The sequence below is a fragment of the Lissotriton vulgaris genome, chromosome 4_1, assembly GCF_964263255.1.
Source record: "Lissotriton vulgaris chromosome 4_1, aLisVul1.2, whole genome shotgun sequence".
Lineage (NCBI taxonomy): Eukaryota > Metazoa > Chordata > Amphibia > Caudata > Salamandridae > Lissotriton > Lissotriton vulgaris.
The window spans coordinates 520607074-520622381 of NC_141691.1; the positions used below are offsets into that span (position 1 = coordinate 520607074).

General features: G+C 52.2%; 15 non-coding genes across 15 annotated transcripts; 8 read left to right on the plus strand and 7 right to left on the minus strand.

Annotated features, from left to right (window-relative positions):
• Positions 1–896: 896 nt before the first annotated feature.
• On the minus strand, positions 897–979 carry TRNAL-UAA (transfer RNA leucine (anticodon UAA)). The gene has a single exon. It is a non-coding gene; the product is annotated as a tRNA-Leu (tRNA).
• Positions 980–1222: 243 nt separating this feature from the next.
• On the plus strand, positions 1223–1294 carry TRNAE-UUC (transfer RNA glutamic acid (anticodon UUC)). Its single transcript has one exon. It is a non-coding gene; the product is annotated as a tRNA-Glu (tRNA).
• A 1767-nt stretch (positions 1295–3061) lies between these two features.
• Positions 3062–3144, minus strand: TRNAL-UAA (transfer RNA leucine (anticodon UAA)). Its single transcript has one exon. It is a non-coding gene; the product is annotated as a tRNA-Leu (tRNA).
• Positions 3145–3387: 243 nt separating this feature from the next.
• TRNAE-UUC (transfer RNA glutamic acid (anticodon UUC)) lies at positions 3388–3459 on the plus strand. The gene has a single exon. It is a non-coding gene; the product is annotated as a tRNA-Glu (tRNA).
• Positions 3460–5226: 1767 nt separating this feature from the next.
• Positions 5227–5309, minus strand: TRNAL-UAA (transfer RNA leucine (anticodon UAA)). The gene has a single exon. It is a non-coding gene; the product is annotated as a tRNA-Leu (tRNA).
• A 243-nt stretch (positions 5310–5552) lies between these two features.
• Positions 5553–5624, plus strand: TRNAE-UUC (transfer RNA glutamic acid (anticodon UUC)). Its single transcript has one exon. It is a non-coding gene; the product is annotated as a tRNA-Glu (tRNA).
• Positions 5625–6242: 618 nt separating this feature from the next.
• On the plus strand, positions 6243–6314 carry TRNAE-CUC (transfer RNA glutamic acid (anticodon CUC)). The gene has a single exon. It is a non-coding gene; the product is annotated as a tRNA-Glu (tRNA).
• Positions 6315–7408: 1094 nt separating this feature from the next.
• Positions 7409–7491, minus strand: TRNAL-UAA (transfer RNA leucine (anticodon UAA)). The gene has a single exon. It is a non-coding gene; the product is annotated as a tRNA-Leu (tRNA).
• A 243-nt stretch (positions 7492–7734) lies between these two features.
• TRNAE-UUC (transfer RNA glutamic acid (anticodon UUC)) lies at positions 7735–7806 on the plus strand. The gene has a single exon. It is a non-coding gene; the product is annotated as a tRNA-Glu (tRNA).
• Positions 7807–9573: 1767 nt separating this feature from the next.
• On the minus strand, positions 9574–9656 carry TRNAL-UAA (transfer RNA leucine (anticodon UAA)). Its single transcript has one exon. It is a non-coding gene; the product is annotated as a tRNA-Leu (tRNA).
• A 243-nt stretch (positions 9657–9899) lies between these two features.
• On the plus strand, positions 9900–9971 carry TRNAE-UUC (transfer RNA glutamic acid (anticodon UUC)). Its single transcript has one exon. It is a non-coding gene; the product is annotated as a tRNA-Glu (tRNA).
• Positions 9972–11738: 1767 nt separating this feature from the next.
• On the minus strand, positions 11739–11821 carry TRNAL-UAA (transfer RNA leucine (anticodon UAA)). The gene has a single exon. It is a non-coding gene; the product is annotated as a tRNA-Leu (tRNA).
• Positions 11822–12064: 243 nt separating this feature from the next.
• Positions 12065–12136, plus strand: TRNAE-UUC (transfer RNA glutamic acid (anticodon UUC)). Its single transcript has one exon. It is a non-coding gene; the product is annotated as a tRNA-Glu (tRNA).
• A 1767-nt stretch (positions 12137–13903) lies between these two features.
• On the minus strand, positions 13904–13986 carry TRNAL-UAA (transfer RNA leucine (anticodon UAA)). Its single transcript has one exon. It is a non-coding gene; the product is annotated as a tRNA-Leu (tRNA).
• A 243-nt stretch (positions 13987–14229) lies between these two features.
• Positions 14230–14301, plus strand: TRNAE-UUC (transfer RNA glutamic acid (anticodon UUC)). Its single transcript has one exon. It is a non-coding gene; the product is annotated as a tRNA-Glu (tRNA).
• The last annotated feature ends 1007 nt before the right edge of the window (positions 14302–15308 follow it).

Consider the following 15308-nt stretch of genomic DNA (forward strand, 5'->3'; position numbering starts at 1 on the left):
CGCTTCCTTTTGTAGGCTTCTGACCCCATGGCCTGTGGCAGGTAGTCCTCCTTTGACTGGGCCGCAGGCTTTGTCTCCAAATGGCGTCCTGGACCCACTGCAACCCACCTGTTTGCTAAAACGGAAGTCTGCCTCTGGGTAAGAAAAAGCTGAGCTGCACGTACGGAAAGCGGCAGAGGCCAGAGGCGGGGAGGGTGTGGCAAGGGCTGCCTGATTTGCATAGTGACCTGTTGCATCTTGGGAATGTACAGGCTTTGGAGCTTAACAGGTACTGCAGGTGTCTGCCTGGCCTGAGAGATGCCTGTCTGGTGCTCCCCTCAGGACACACAGGCCTTCCATTCGAGCATGGAGGGTGAGGGACATGGGTCACCCTCATATACAGGGGTGTGGGCATGGGCAGGATAGGTTGTGGGGGACCCGTCAGGGCATTGCCCGTTTGGAAGCCCGTTCGGAAGGCGAGAGGAGGCGGGGCAGGAAACTCTGCTCAATTTCTTTCCCAGAGGCCTGTGGAGAACCCTTTGCACGTTTGGGCCAGCCGGGCCTGCATCAGCAGATCCTGCTCCACTGGGAAGGGAGAGCCTGTAGGCGTAAATCAAAAAAAGGGGAGAAATCTGCAAATTCTAGTGGCAGACCCATGTTGCCCAGGAAGCAATCAGTTTCTCCTGCTCCCTATAGTGGAAAAAGACATAGGAGGTGTATTTCTCTAGGCAGGGGCTCTGTGTAGATGGCACTTCATTGCTCTGGGAAGCATCCATGCTGGTAGAAGAGTAGCAGCAGACTCCACACCTGAGGCTTGAATGGGGACCGTTGGGGAGGGGCAGTGGGAGGCCGAGGAGGGCGGAGGAAAATGCTTTTCAAAAGCATCTGCACGTTCCTACAAACCTGCTGAAAACCCATACCAGGAATGGGGCTCTAACCCATGCGGACAAACGTCCATTGGATCTTAAGTCCAACGCCTTAACCACTCGGCCACCCTGGTGAGACCCAAGGATTTACTTTCTTCAACTACCTTTTTATGCTTGCTGCTGTAGCACCAGCTGTCCAGCAAGAGGTGATTGCAGAGTTAAAAGGCTTTTGCAGGAGGTTAAAAGTAATTGCTTATAACAAACACACTGTGTGACACCTAACTTTCTCCCACTCGGACTTTACCGTTAATTTTTATATTGGAGTTAGCTTAGTCACAATAAGGGGGTGAGCAAGGCAGGCACACTAGAGCATCTACTCCCTGGTGGTCTAGTGGCTAGGATTCGGCGCTTTCACCGCCGTGGCCCCGGTTCGATTCCCGGTCAGGGAAGATCCCTCTAAAGCATAGATTGCTTAATTTGTCTGTGTATCTTTTTTAAAAGAAGGTCTTTAAAAAGGCACCCCTCCCAATAGATGAAAGCGGAGGAATGGGGCTTGTTCTCCTGTGCCCCAGGTTGCTTTGCCCCCATTGACCTAAGCCACCTTTGTGCGCACGCAGTCCCCCACCCAGTCAGGTGCTCTATGTTGGCGTGAAGTGCAGTACCAGCTCAACAGAAAGGTAAATTGCTGGAAAACCCTGCTGTGATGCATACATCTACTTTGGAGCACTCTTCTCCTTTGCACTCTTGAATCGCTTAAGCGCAATGTATTCTTCCAGCAAGCTGAATAACGAGATAGGTGAGAGAAGGTGTACCAGCTGTCTGTGCGCCATCAGCAGCCACTAGGTGTCCCTCTTGGGTTTTCCCGGGGATCCTGATTGTGCAGGAATTCATCGGTTCAGTAGCAAGGGGGAGAGGATGGCCTGTGCCTGGAAGTGACAGGCAGTCTGGTGGCATCATTAGGATTAAGTTCCGATTCATATTTGCTGTAGAATAAAATATGTTTTCAGCCCCCATGAGTTTTGTCACTCGGAGAGCAGTGTATGAACTGTTGCTGCACGGCTCTGGGCTCCCTGGTGGTCTAGTGGTTAGGATTCGGCGCTCTCACCGCCGCGGCCCGGGTTCGAGTCCCTCTTCTGACCTTGAAAGCTTTTCCTTCCCGTAGGTCAGGGCTTCTCAAAATGAAGTTGCTTTTCTGACTCACAATTTGCCTAGCATGACGCAGTATCGCTCAAAATATGATTTTCGCAAGGTTCCTTTAGAGCTGCTTCCCATGGTGGGAGGCAAGGCTCTTGAGCAAGTGAGATCCTGTATTCCGAGGCGCGCTTCCTTTTGTAGGCTTCTGACCCCATGGCCTGTGGCAGGTAGTCCTCCTTTGACTGGGCCGCAGGCTTTGTCTCCAAATGGCGTCCTGGACCCACTGCAACCCACCTGTTTGCTAAAACGGAAGTCTGCCTCTGGGTAAGAAAAAGCTGAGCTGCACGTACGGAAAGCGGCAGAGGCCAGAGGCGGGGAGGGTGTGGCAAGGGCTGCCTGATTTGCATAGTGACCTGTTGCATCTTGGGAATGTACAGGCTTTGGAGCTTAACAGGTTCTGCAGGTGTCTGCCTGGCCTGAGAGATGCCTGTCTGGTGCTCCCCTCAGGACACACAGGCCTTCCATTCGAGCATGGAGGGTGAGGGACATGGGTCACCCTCATATACAGGGGTGTGGGCATGGGCAGGATAGGTTGTGGGGGACCCGTCAGGGCATTGCCCGTTTGGAAGCCCGTTCGGAAGGCGAGAGGAGGCGGGGCAGGAAACTCTGCTCAATTTCTTTCCCAGAGGCCTGTGGAGAACCCTTTGCACGTTTGGGCCAGCCGGGCCTGCATCAGCAGATCCTGCTCCACTGGGAAGGGAGAGCCTGTAGGCGTAAATCAAAAAAAGGGGAGAAATCTGCAAATTCTAGTGGCAGACCCATGTTGCCCAGGAAGCAATCAGTTTCTCCTGCTCCCTATAGTGGAAAAAGACATAGGAGGTGTATTTCTCTAGGCAGGGGCTCTGTGTAGATGGCACTTCATTGCTCTGGGAAGCATCCATGCTGGTAGAAGAGTAGCAGCAGACTCCACACCTGAGGCTTGAATGGGGACCGTTGGGGAGGGGCAGTGGGAGGCCGAGGAGGGCGGAGGAAAATGCTTTTCAAAAGCATCTGCACGTTCCTACAAACCTGCTGAAAACCCATACCAGGAATGGGGCTCTAACCCATGCGGACAAACGTCCATTGGATCTTAAGTCCAACGCCTTAACCACTCGGCCACCCTGGTGAGACCCAAGGATTTACTTTCTTCAACTACCTTTTTATGCTTGCTGCTGTAGCACCAGCTGTCCAGCAAGAGGTGATTGCAGAGTTAAAAGGCTTTTGCAGGAGGTTAAAAGTAATTGCTTATAACAAACACACTGTGTGACACCTAACTTTCTCCCACTCGGACTTTACCGTTAATTTTTATATTGGAGTTAGCTTAGTCACAATAAGGGGGTGAGCAAGGCAGGCACACTAGAGCATCTACTCCCTGGTGGTCTAGTGGCTAGGATTCGGCGCTTTCACCGCCGTGGCCCCGGTTCGATTCCCGGTCAGGGAAGATCCCTCTAAAGCATAGATTGCTTAATTTGTCTGTGTATCTTTTTTAAAAGAAGGTCTTTAAAAAGGCACCCCTCCCAATAGATGAAAGCGGAGGAATGGGGCTTGTTCTCCTGTGCCCCAGGTTGCTTTGCCCCCATTGACCTAAGCCACCTTTGTGCGCACGCAGTCCCCCACCCAGTCAGGTGCTCTATGTTGGCGTGAAGTGCAGTACCAGCTCAACAGAAAGGTAAATTGCTGGAAAACCCTGCTGTGATGCATACATCTACTTTGGAGCACTCTTCTCCTTTGCACTCTTGAATCGCTTAAGCGCAATGTATTCTTCCAGCAAGCTGAATAACGAGATAGGTGAGAGAAGGTGTACCAGCTGTCTGTGCGCCATCAGCAGCCACTAGGTGTCCCTCTTGGGTTTTCCCGGGGATCCTGATTGTGCAGGAATTCATCGGTTCAGTAGCAAGGGGGAGAGGATGGCCTGTGCCTGGAAGTGACAGGCAGTCTGGTGGCATCATTAGGATTAAGTTCCGATTCATATTTGCTGTAGAATAAAATATGTTTTCAGCCCCCATGAGTTTTGTCACTCGGAGAGCAGTGTATGAACTGTTGCTGCACGGCTCTGGGCTCCCTGGTGGTCTAGTGGTTAGGATTCGGCGCTCTCACCGCCGCGGCCCGGGTTCGAGTCCCTCTTCTGACCTTGAAAGCTTTTCCTTCCCGTAGGTCAGGGCTTCTCAAAATGAAGTTGCTTTTCTGACTCACAATTTGCCTAGCATGACGCAGTATCGCTCAAAATATGATTTTCGCAAGGTTCCTTTAGAGCTGCTTCCCATGGTGGGAGGCAAGGCTCTTGAGCAAGTGAGATCCTGTATTCCGAGGCGCGCTTCCTTTTGTAGGCTTCTGACCCCATGGCCTGTGGCAGGTAGTCCTCCTTTGACTGGGCCGCAGGCTTTGTCTCCAAATGGCGTCCTGGACCCACTGCAACCCACCTGTTTGCTAAAACGGAAGTCTGCCTCTGGGTAAGAAAAAGCTGAGCTGCACGTACGGAAAGCGGCAGAGGCCAGAGGCGGGGAGGGTGTGGCAAGGGCTGCCTGATTTGCATAGTGACCTGTTGCATCTTGGGAATGTACAGGCTTTGGAGCTTAACAGGTTCTGCAGGTGTCTGCCTGGCCTGAGAGATGCCTGTCTGGTGCTCCCCTCAGGACACACAGGCCTTCCATTCGAGCATGGAGGGTGAGGGACATGGGTCACCCTCATATACAGGGGTGTGGGCATGGGCAGGATAGGTTGTGGGGGACCCGTCAGGGCATTGCCCGTTTGGAAGCCCGTTCGGAAGGCGAGAGGAGGCGGGGCAGGAAACTCTGCTCAATTTCTTTCCCAGAGGCCTGTGGAGAACCCTTTGCACGTTTGGGCCAGCCGGGCCTGCATCAGCAGATCCTGCTCCACTGGGAAGGGAGAGCCTGTAGGCGTAAATCAAAAAAAGGGGAGAAATCTGCAAATTCTAGTGGCAGACCCATGTTGCCCAGGAAGCAATCAGTTTCTCCTGCTCCCTATAGTGGAAAAAGACATAGGAGGTGTATTTCTCTAGGCAGGGGCTCTGTGTAGATGGCACTTCATTGCTCTGGGAAGCATCCATGCTGGTAGAAGAGTAGCAGCAGACTCCACACCTGAGGCTTGAATGGGGACCGTTGGGGAGGGGCAGTGGGAGGCCGAGGAGGGCGGAGGAAAATGCTTTTCAAAAGCATCTGCACGTTCCTACAAACCTGCTGAAAACCCATACCAGGAATGGGGCTCGAGCCCATGCGGACAAACGTCCATTGGATCTTAAGTCCAACGCCTTAACCACTCGGCCACCCTGGTGAGACCCAAGGATTTACTTTCTTCAACTCCCTTTTTATGCTTGCTGCTGTAGCACCAGCTGTCCAGCAAGAGGTGATTGCAGAGTTAAAAGGCTTTTGCAGGAGGTTAAAAGTAATTGCTTATAACAAACACACTGTGTGACACCTAACTTTCTCCCACTCGGACTTTACCGTTAATTTTTATATTGGAGTTAGCTTAGTCACAATAAGGGGGTGAGCAAGGCAGGCACACTAGAGCATCTACTCCCTGGTGGTCTAGTGGCTAGGATTCGGCGCTTTCACCGCCGCGGCCCGGGTTCGATTCCCGGTCAGGGAAGATCCCTCTAAAGCATAGATTGCTTAATTTGTCTGTGTATCTTTTTTAAAAGAAGGTCTTTAAAAAGGCACCCCTCCCAATGGATGAAAGCGGAGGAATGGGGCTTGTTCTCCTGTGCCCCAGGTTGCTTTGCCCCCATTGACCTAAGCCACCTTTGTGCGCACGCAGTCCCCCACCCAGTCAGGTGCTCTATGTTGGCGTGAAGTGCAGTACCAGCTCAACAGAAAGGTAAATTGCTGGAAAACCCTGCTGTGATGCATACATCTACTTTGGAGCACTCTTCTCCTTTGCACTCTTGAATGGCTTAAGCGCAATGTATTCTTCCAGCAAGCTGAATAACGAGATAGGTGAGAGAAGGTGTACCAGCTGTCTGTGCGCCATCAGCAGCCACTAGGTGTCCCTCTTGGGTTTTCCCGGGGATCCTGATTGTGCAGGAATTCATCGGTTCAGTAGCAAGGGGGAGAGGATGGCCTGTGCCTGGAAGTGACAGGCAGTCTGGTGGCATCATGAGGATTAAGTTCCGATTCATATTTGCTGTAGAATAAAATATGTTTTCAGCCCCCATGAGCTTTGTCACTCGGAGAGCAGTGTATGAACTTTTGCTGCACGGCTCTGGGCTCCCTGGTGGTCTAGTGGTTAGGATTCGGCGCTCTCACCGCCGCGGCCCGGGTTCGATTCCCGGTCAGGGAAAAGTCCCTCTTCTGACCTTGAAAGCTTTTCCTTCCCGTAGGTCAGGGCTTCTCAAAATGAAGTTGCTTTTCTGACTCACAATTTGCCTAGCATGACGCAGTATCGCTCAAAATATGATTTTCGCAAGGTTCCTTTAGAGCTGCTTCCCATGGTGGGAGGCAAGGCTCTTGAGCAAGTGAGATCCTGTATTCCGAGGCGCGCTTCCTTTTGTAGGCTTCTGACCCCATGGCCTGTGGCAGGTAGTCCTCCTTTGACTGGGCCGCAGGCTTTGTCTCCAAATGGCGTCCTGGACCCACTGCAACCCACCTGTTTGCTAAAACGGAAGTCTGCCTCTGGGTAAGAAAAAGCTGAGCTGCACGTACGGAAAGCGGCAGAGGCCAGAGGCGGGGAGGGTGTGGCAAGGGCTGCCTGATTTGCATAGTGACCTGTTGCATCTTGGGAATGTACAGGCTTTGGAGCTTAACAGGTACTGCAGGTGTCTGCCTGGCCTGAGAGATGCCTGTCTGGTGCTCCCCTCAGGACACACAGGCCTTCCATTCGAGCATGGAGGGTGAGGGACATGGGTCACCCTCATATACAGGGGTGTGGGCATGGGCAGGATAGGTTGTGGGGGACCCGTCAGGGCATTGCCCGTTTGGAAGCCCGTTCGGAAGGCGAGAGGAGGCGGGGCAGGAAACTCTGCTCAATTTCTTTCCCAGAGGCCTGTGGAGAACCCTTTGCACGTTTGGGCCAGCCGGGCCTGCATCAGCAGATCCTGCTCCACTGGGAAGGGAGAGCCTGTAGGCGTAAATCAAAAAAAGGGGAGAAATCTGCAAATTCTAGTGGCAGACCCATGTTGCCCAGGAAGCAATCAGTTTCTCCTGCTCCCTATAGTGGAAAAAGACATAGGAGGTGTATTTCTCTAGGCAGGGGCTCTGTGTAGATGGCACTTCATTGCTCTGGGAAGCATCCATGCTGGTAGAAGAGTAGCAGCAGACTCCACACCTGAGGCTTGAATGGGGACCGTTGGGGAGGGGCAGTGGGAGGCCGAGGAGGGCGGAGGAAAATGCTTTTCAAAAGCATCTGCACGTTCCTACAAACCTGCTGAAAACCCATACCAGGAATGGGGCTCTAACCCATGCGGACAAACGTCCATTGGATCTTAAGTCCAACGCCTTAACCACTCGGCCACCCTGGTGAGACCCAAGGATTTACTTTCTTCAACTACCTTTTTATGCTTGCTGCTGTAGCACCAGCTGTCCAGCAAGAGGTGATTGCAGAGTTAAAAGGCTTTTGCAGGAGGTTAAAAGTAATTGCTTATAACAAACACACTGTGTGACACCTAACTTTCTCCCACTCGGACTTTACCGTTAATTTTTATATTGGAGTTAGCTTAGTCACAATAAGGGGGTGAGCAAGGCAGGCACACTAGAGCATCTACTCCCTGGTGGTCTAGTGGCTAGGATTCGGCGCTTTCACCGCCGTGGCCCCGGTTCGATTCCCGGTCAGGGAAGATCCCTCTAAAGCATAGATTGCTTAATTTGTCTGTGTATCTTTTTTAAAAGAAGGTCTTTAAAAAGGCACCCCTCCCAATAGATGAAAGCGGAGGAATGGGGCTTGTTCTCCTGTGCCCCAGGTTGCTTTGCCCCCATTGACCTAAGCCACCTTTGTGCGCACGCAGTCCCCCACCCAGTCAGGTGCTCTATGTTGGCGTGAAGTGCAGTACCAGCTCAACAGAAAGGTAAATTGCTGGAAAACCCTGCTGTGATGCATACATCTACTTTGGAGCACTCTTCTCCTTTGCACTCTTGAATCGCTTAAGCGCAATGTATTCTTCCAGCAAGCTGAATAACGAGATAGGTGAGAGAAGGTGTACCAGCTGTCTGTGCGCCATCAGCAGCCACTAGGTGTCCCTCTTGGGTTTTCCCGGGGATCCTGATTGTGCAGGAATTCATCGGTTCAGTAGCAAGGGGGAGAGGATGGCCTGTGCCTGGAAGTGACAGGCAGTCTGGTGGCATCATTAGGATTAAGTTCCGATTCATATTTGCTGTAGAATAAAATATGTTTTCAGCCCCCATGAGTTTTGTCACTCGGAGAGCAGTGTATGAACTGTTGCTGCACGGCTCTGGGCTCCCTGGTGGTCTAGTGGTTAGGATTCGGCGCTCTCACCGCCGCGGCCCGGGTTCGAGTCCCTCTTCTGACCTTGAAAGCTTTTCCTTCCCGTAGGTCAGGGCTTCTCAAAATGAAGTTGCTTTTCTGACTCACAATTTGCCTAGCATGACGCAGTATCGCTCAAAATATGATTTTCGCAAGGTTCCTTTAGAGCTGCTTCCCATGGTGGGAGGCAAGGCTCTTGAGCAAGTGAGATCCTGTATTCCGAGGCGCGCTTCCTTTTGTAGGCTTCTGACCCCATGGCCTGTGGCAGGTAGTCCTCCTTTGACTGGGCCGCAGGCTTTGTCTCCAAATGGCGTCCTGGACCCACTGCAACCCACCTGTTTGCTAAAACGGAAGTCTGCCTCTGGGTAAGAAAAAGCTGAGCTGCACGTACGGAAAGCGGCAGAGGCCAGAGGCGGGGAGGGTGTGGCAAGGGCTGCCTGATTTGCATAGTGACCTGTTGCATCTTGGGAATGTACAGGCTTTGGAGCTTAACAGGTTCTGCAGGTGTCTGCCTGGCCTGAGAGATGCCTGTCTGGTGCTCCCCTCAGGACACACAGGCCTTCCATTCGAGCATGGAGGGTGAGGGACATGGGTCACCCTCATATACAGGGGTGTGGGCATGGGCAGGATAGGTTGTGGGGGACCCGTCAGGGCATTGCCCGTTTGGAAGCCCGTTCGGAAGGCGAGAGGAGGCGGGGCAGGAAACTCTGCTCAATTTCTTTCCCAGAGGCCTGTGGAGAACCCTTTGCACGTTTGGGCCAGCCGGGCCTGCATCAGCAGATCCTGCTCCACTGGGAAGGGAGAGCCTGTAGGCGTAAATCAAAAAAAGGGGAGAAATCTGCAAATTCTAGTGGCAGACCCATGTTGCCCAGGAAGCAATCAGTTTCTCCTGCTCCCTATAGTGGAAAAAGACATAGGAGGTGTATTTCTCTAGGCAGGGGCTCTGTGTAGATGGCACTTCATTGCTCTGGGAAGCATCCATGCTGGTAGAAGAGTAGCAGCAGACTCCACACCTGAGGCTTGAATGGGGACCGTTGGGGAGGGGCAGTGGGAGGCCGAGGAGGGCGGAGGAAAATGCTTTTCAAAAGCATCTGCACGTTCCTACAAACCTGCTGAAAACCCATACCAGGAATGGGGCTCGAGCCCATGCGGACAAACGTCCATTGGATCTTAAGTCCAACGCCTTAACCACTCGGCCACCCTGGTGAGACCCAAGGATTTACTTTCTTCAACTCCCTTTTTATGCTTGCTGCTGTAGCACCAGCTGTCCAGCAAGAGGTGATTGCAGAGTTAAAAGGCTTTTGCAGGAGGTTAAAAGTAATTGCTTATAACAAACACACTGTGTGACACCTAACTTTCTCCCACTCGGACTTTACCGTTAATTTTTATATTGGAGTTAGCTTAGTCACAATAAGGGGGTGAGCAAGGCAGGCACACTAGAGCATCTACTCCCTGGTGGTCTAGTGGCTAGGATTCGGCGCTTTCACCGCCGTGGCCCCGGTTCGATTCCCGGTCAGGGAAGATCCCTCTAAAGCATAGATTGCTTAATTTGTCTGTGTATCTTTTTTAAAAGAAGGTCTTTAAAAAGGCACCCCTCCCAATAGATGAAAGCGGAGGAATGGGGCTTGTTCTCCTGTGCCCCAGGTTGCTTTGCCCCCATTGACCTAAGCCACCTTTGTGCGCACGCAGTCCCCCACCCAGTCAGGTGCTCTATGTTGGCGTGAAGTGCAGTACCAGCTCAACAGAAAGGTAAATTGCTGGAAAACCCTGCTGTGATGCATACATCTACTTTGGAGCACTCTTCTCCTTTGCACTCTTGAATCGCTTAAGCGCAATGTATTCTTCCAGCAAGCTGAATAACGAGATAGGTGAGAGAAGGTGTACCAGCTGTCTGTGCGCCATCAGCAGCCACTAGGTGTCCCTCTTGGGTTTTCCCGGGGATCCTGATTGTGCAGGAATTCATCGGTTCAGTAGCAAGGGGGAGAGGATGGCCTGTGCCTGGAAGTGACAGGCAGTCTGGTGGCATCATTAGGATTAAGTTCCGATTCATATTTGCTGTAGAATAAAATATGTTTTCAGCCCCCATGAGTTTTGTCACTCGGAGAGCAGTGTATGAACTGTTGCTGCACGGCTCTGGGCTCCCTGGTGGTCTAGTGGTTAGGATTCGGCGCTCTCACCGCCGCGGCCCGGGTTCGAGTCCCTCTTCTGACCTTGAAAGCTTTTCCTTCCCGTAGGTCAGGGCTTCTCAAAATGAAGTTGCTTTTCTGACTCACAATTTGCCTAGCATGACGCAGTATCGCTCAAAATATGATTTTCGCAAGGTTCCTTTAGAGCTGCTTCCCATGGTGGGAGGCAAGGCTCTTGAGCAAGTGAGATCCTGTATTCCGAGGCGCGCTTCCTTTTGTAGGCTTCTGACCCCATGGCCTGTGGCAGGTAGTCCTCCTTTGACTGGGCCGCAGGCTTTGTCTCCAAATGGCGTCCTGGACCCACTGCAACCCACCTGTTTGCTAAAACGGAAGTCTGCCTCTGGGTAAGAAAAAGCTGAGCTGCACGTACGGAAAGCGGCAGAGGCCAGAGGCGGGGAGGGTGTGGCAAGGGCTGCCTGATTTGCATAGTGACCTGTTGCATCTTGGGAATGTACAGGCTTTGGAGCTTAACAGGTTCTGCAGGTGTCTGCCTGGCCTGAGAGATGCCTGTCTGGTGCTCCCCTCAGGACACACAGGCCTTCCATTCGAGCATGGAGGGTGAGGGACATGGGTCACCCTCATATACAGGGGTGTGGGCATGGGCAGGATAGGTTGTGGGGGACCCGTCAGGGCATTGCCCGTTTGGAAGCCCGTTCGGAAGGCGAGAGGAGGCGGGGCAGGAAACTCTGCTCAATTTCTTTCCCAGAGGCCTGTGGAGAACCCTTTGCACGTTTGGGCCAGCCGGGCCTGCATCAGCAGATCCTGCTCCACTGGGAAGGGAGAGCCTGTAGGCGTAAATCAAAAAAAGGGGAGAAATCTGCAAATTCTAGTGGCAGACCCATGTTGCCCAGGAAGCAATCAGTTTCTCCTGCTCCCTATAGTGGAAAAAGACATAGGAGGTGTATTTCTCTAGGCAGGGGCTCTGTGTAGATGGCACTTCATTGCTCTGGGAAGCATCCATGCTGGTAGAAGAGTAGCAGCAGACTCCACACCTGAGGCTTGAATGGGGACCGTTGGGGAGGGGCAGTGGGAGGCCGAGGAGGGCGGAGGAAAATGCTTTTCAAAAGCATCTGCACGTTCCTACAAACCTGCTGAAAACCCATACCAGGAATGGGGCTCTAACCCATGCGGACAAACGTCCATTGGATCTTAAGTCCAACGCCTTAACCACTCGGCCACCCTGGTGAGACCCAAGGATTTACTTTCTTCAACTACCTTTTTATGCTTGCTGCTGTAGCACCAGCTGTCCAGCAAGAGGTGATTGCAGAGTTAAAAGGCTTTTGCAGGAGGTTAAAAGTAATTGCTTATAACAAACACACTGTGTGACACCTAACTTTCTCCCACTCGGACTTTACCGTTAATTTTTATATTGGAGTTAGCTTAGTCACAATAAGGGGGTGAGCAAGGCAGGCACACTAGAGCATCTACTCCCTGGTGGTCTAGTGGCTAGGATTCGGCGCTTTCACCGCCGTGGCCCCGGTTCGATTCCCGGTCAGGGAAGATCCCTCTAAAGCATAGATTGCTTAATTTGTCTGTGTATCTTTTTTAAAAGAAGGTCTTTAAAAAGGCACCCCTACCAATAGATGAAAGCGGAGGAATGGGGCTTGTTCTCCTGTGCCCCAGGTTGCTTTGCCCCCATTGACCTAAGCCACCTTTGTGCGCACGCAGTCCCCCACCCAGTCAGGTGCTCTATGTTGGCGTGAAGTGCAGTACCAGCTCAACAGAAAGGTAAATTGCTGGAAAACCCTGCTGTGATGCATACATCTACTTTGGAGCACTCTTCTCCTTTGCACTCTTGAATCGCTTAAGCGCAATGTATTCTTCCAGCAAGCTGAATAACGAGATAGGTGAGAGAAGGTGTACCAGCTGTCTGTGCGCCATCAGCAGCCACTAGGTGTCCCTCTTGGGTTTTCCCGGGGATCCTGATTGTGCAGGAATTCATCGGTTCAGTAGCAAGGGGGAGAGGATGGCCTGTGCCTGGAAGTGACAGGCAGTCTGGTGGCATCATTAGGATTAAGTTCCGATTCATATTTGCTGTAGAATAAAATATGTTTTCAGCCCCCATGAGTTTTGTCACTCGGAGAGCAGTGTATGAACTGTTGCTGCACGGCTCTGGGCTCCCTGGTGGTCTAGTGGTTAGGATTCGGCGCTCTCACCGCCGCGGCCCGGGTTCGAGTCCCTCTTCTGACCTTGAAAGCTTTTCCTTCCCGTAGGTCAGGGCTTCTCAAAATGAAGTTGCTTTTCTGACTCACAATTTGCCTAGCATGACGCAGTATCGCTCAAAATATGATTTTCGCAAGGTTCCTTTAGAGCTGCTTCCCATGGTGGGAGGCAAGGCTCTTGAGCAAGTGAGATCCTGTATTCCGAGGCGCGCTTCCTTTTGTAGGCTTCTGACCCCATGGCCTGTGGCAGGTAGTCCTCCTTTGACTGGGCCGCAGGCTTTGTCTCCAAATGGCGTCCTGGACCCACTGCAACCCACCTGTTTGCTAAAACGGAAGTCTGCCTCTGGGTAAGAAAAAGCTGAGCTGCACGTACGGAAAGCGGCAGAGGCCAGAGGCGGGGAGGGTGTGGCAAGGGCTGCCTGATTTGCATAGTGACCTGTTGCATCTTGGGAATGTACAGGCTTTGGAGCTTAACAGGTTCTGCAGGTGTCTGCCTGGCCTGAGAGATGCCTGTCTGGTGCTCCCCTCAGGACACACAGGCCTTCCATTCGAGCATGGAGGGTGAGGGACATGGGTCACCCTCATATACAGGGGTGTGGGCATGGGCAGGATAGGTTGTGGGGGACCCGTCAGGGCATTGCCCGTTTGGAAGCCCGTTCGGAAGGCGAGAGGAGGCGGGGCAGGAAACTCTGCTCAATTTCTTTCCCAGAGGCCTGTGGAGAACCCTTTGCACGTTTGGGCCAGCCGGGCCTGCATCAGCAGATCCTGCTCCACTGGGAAGGGAGAGCCTGTAGGCGTAAATCAAAAAAAGGGGAGAAATCTGCAAATTCTAGTGGCAGACCCATGTTGCCCAGGAAGCAATCAGTTTCTCCTGCTCCCTATAGTGGAAAAAGACATAGGAGGTGTATTTCTCTAGGCAGGGGCTCTGTGTAGATGGCACTTCATTGCTCTGGGAAGCATCCATGCTGGTAGAAGAGTAGCAGCAGACTCCACACCTGAGGCTTGAATGGGGACCGTTGGGGAGGGGCAGTGGGAGGCCGAGGAGGGCGGAGGAAAATGCTTTTCAAAAGCATCTGCACGTTCCTACAAACCTGCTGAAAACCCATACCAGGAATGGGGCTCTAACCCATGCGGACAAACGTCCATTGGATCTTAAGTCCAACGCCTTAACCACTCGGCCACCCTGGTGAGACCCAAGGATTTACTTTCTTCAACTACCTTTTTATGCTTGCTGCTGTAGCACCAGCTGTCCAGCAAGAGGTGATTGCAGAGTTAAAAGGCTTTTGCAGGAGGTTAAAAGTAATTGCTTATAACAAACACACTGTGTGACACCTAACTTTCTCCCACTCGGACTTTACCGTTAATTTTTATATTGGAGTTAGCTTAGTCACAATAAGGGGGTGAGCAAGGCAGGCACACTAGAGCATCTACTCCCTGGTGGTCTAGTGGCTAGGATTCGGCGCTTTCACCGCCGTGGCCCCGGTTCGATTCCCGGTCAGGGAAGATCCCTCTAAAGCATAGATTGCTTAATTTGTCTGTGTATCTTTTTTAAAAGAAGGTCTTTAAAAAGGCACCCCTCCCAATAGATGAAAGCGGAGGAATGGGGCTTGTTCTCCTGTGCCCCAGGTTGCTTTGCCCCCATTGACCTAAGCCACCTTTGTGCGCACGCAGTCCCCCACCCAGTCAGGTGCTCTATGTTGGCGTGAAGTGCAGTACCAGCTCAACAGAAAGGTAAATTGCTGGAAAACCCTGCTGTGATGCATACATCTACTTTGGAGCACTCTTCTCCTTTGCACTCTTGAATCGCTTAAGCGCAATGTATTCTTCCAGCAAGCTGAATAACGAGATAGGTGAGAGAAGGTGTACCAGCTGTCTGTGCGCCATCAGCAGCCACTAGGTGTCCCTCTTGGGTTTTCCCGGGGATCCTGATTGTGCAGGAATTCATCGGTTCAGTAGCAAGGGGGAGAGGATGGCCTGTGCCTGGAAGTGACAGGCAGTCTGGTGGCATCATTAGGATTAAGTTCCGATTCATATTTGCTGTAGAATAAAATATGTTTTCAGCCCCCATGAGTTTTGTCACTCGGAGAGCAGTGTATGAACTGTTGCTGCACGGCTCTGGGCTCCCTGGTGGTCTAGTGGTTAGGATTCGGCGCTCTCACCGCCGCGGCCCGGGTTCGAGTCCCTCTTCTGACCTTGAAAGCTTTTCCTTCCCGTAGGTCAGGGCTTCTCAAAATGAAGTTGCTTTTCTGACTCACAATTTGCCTAGCATGACGCAGTATCGCTCAAAATATGATTTTCGCAAGGTTCCTTTAGAGCTGCTTCCCATGGTGGGAGGCAAGGCTCTTGAGCAAGTGAGATCCTGTATTCCGAGGCGCGCTTCCTTTTGTAGGCTTCTGACCCCATGGCCTGTGGCAGGTAGTCCTCCTTTGACTGGGCCGCAGGCTTTGTCTCCAAATGGCGTCCTGGACCCACTGCAACCCACCTGTTTGCTAAAACGGAAGTCTGCCTCT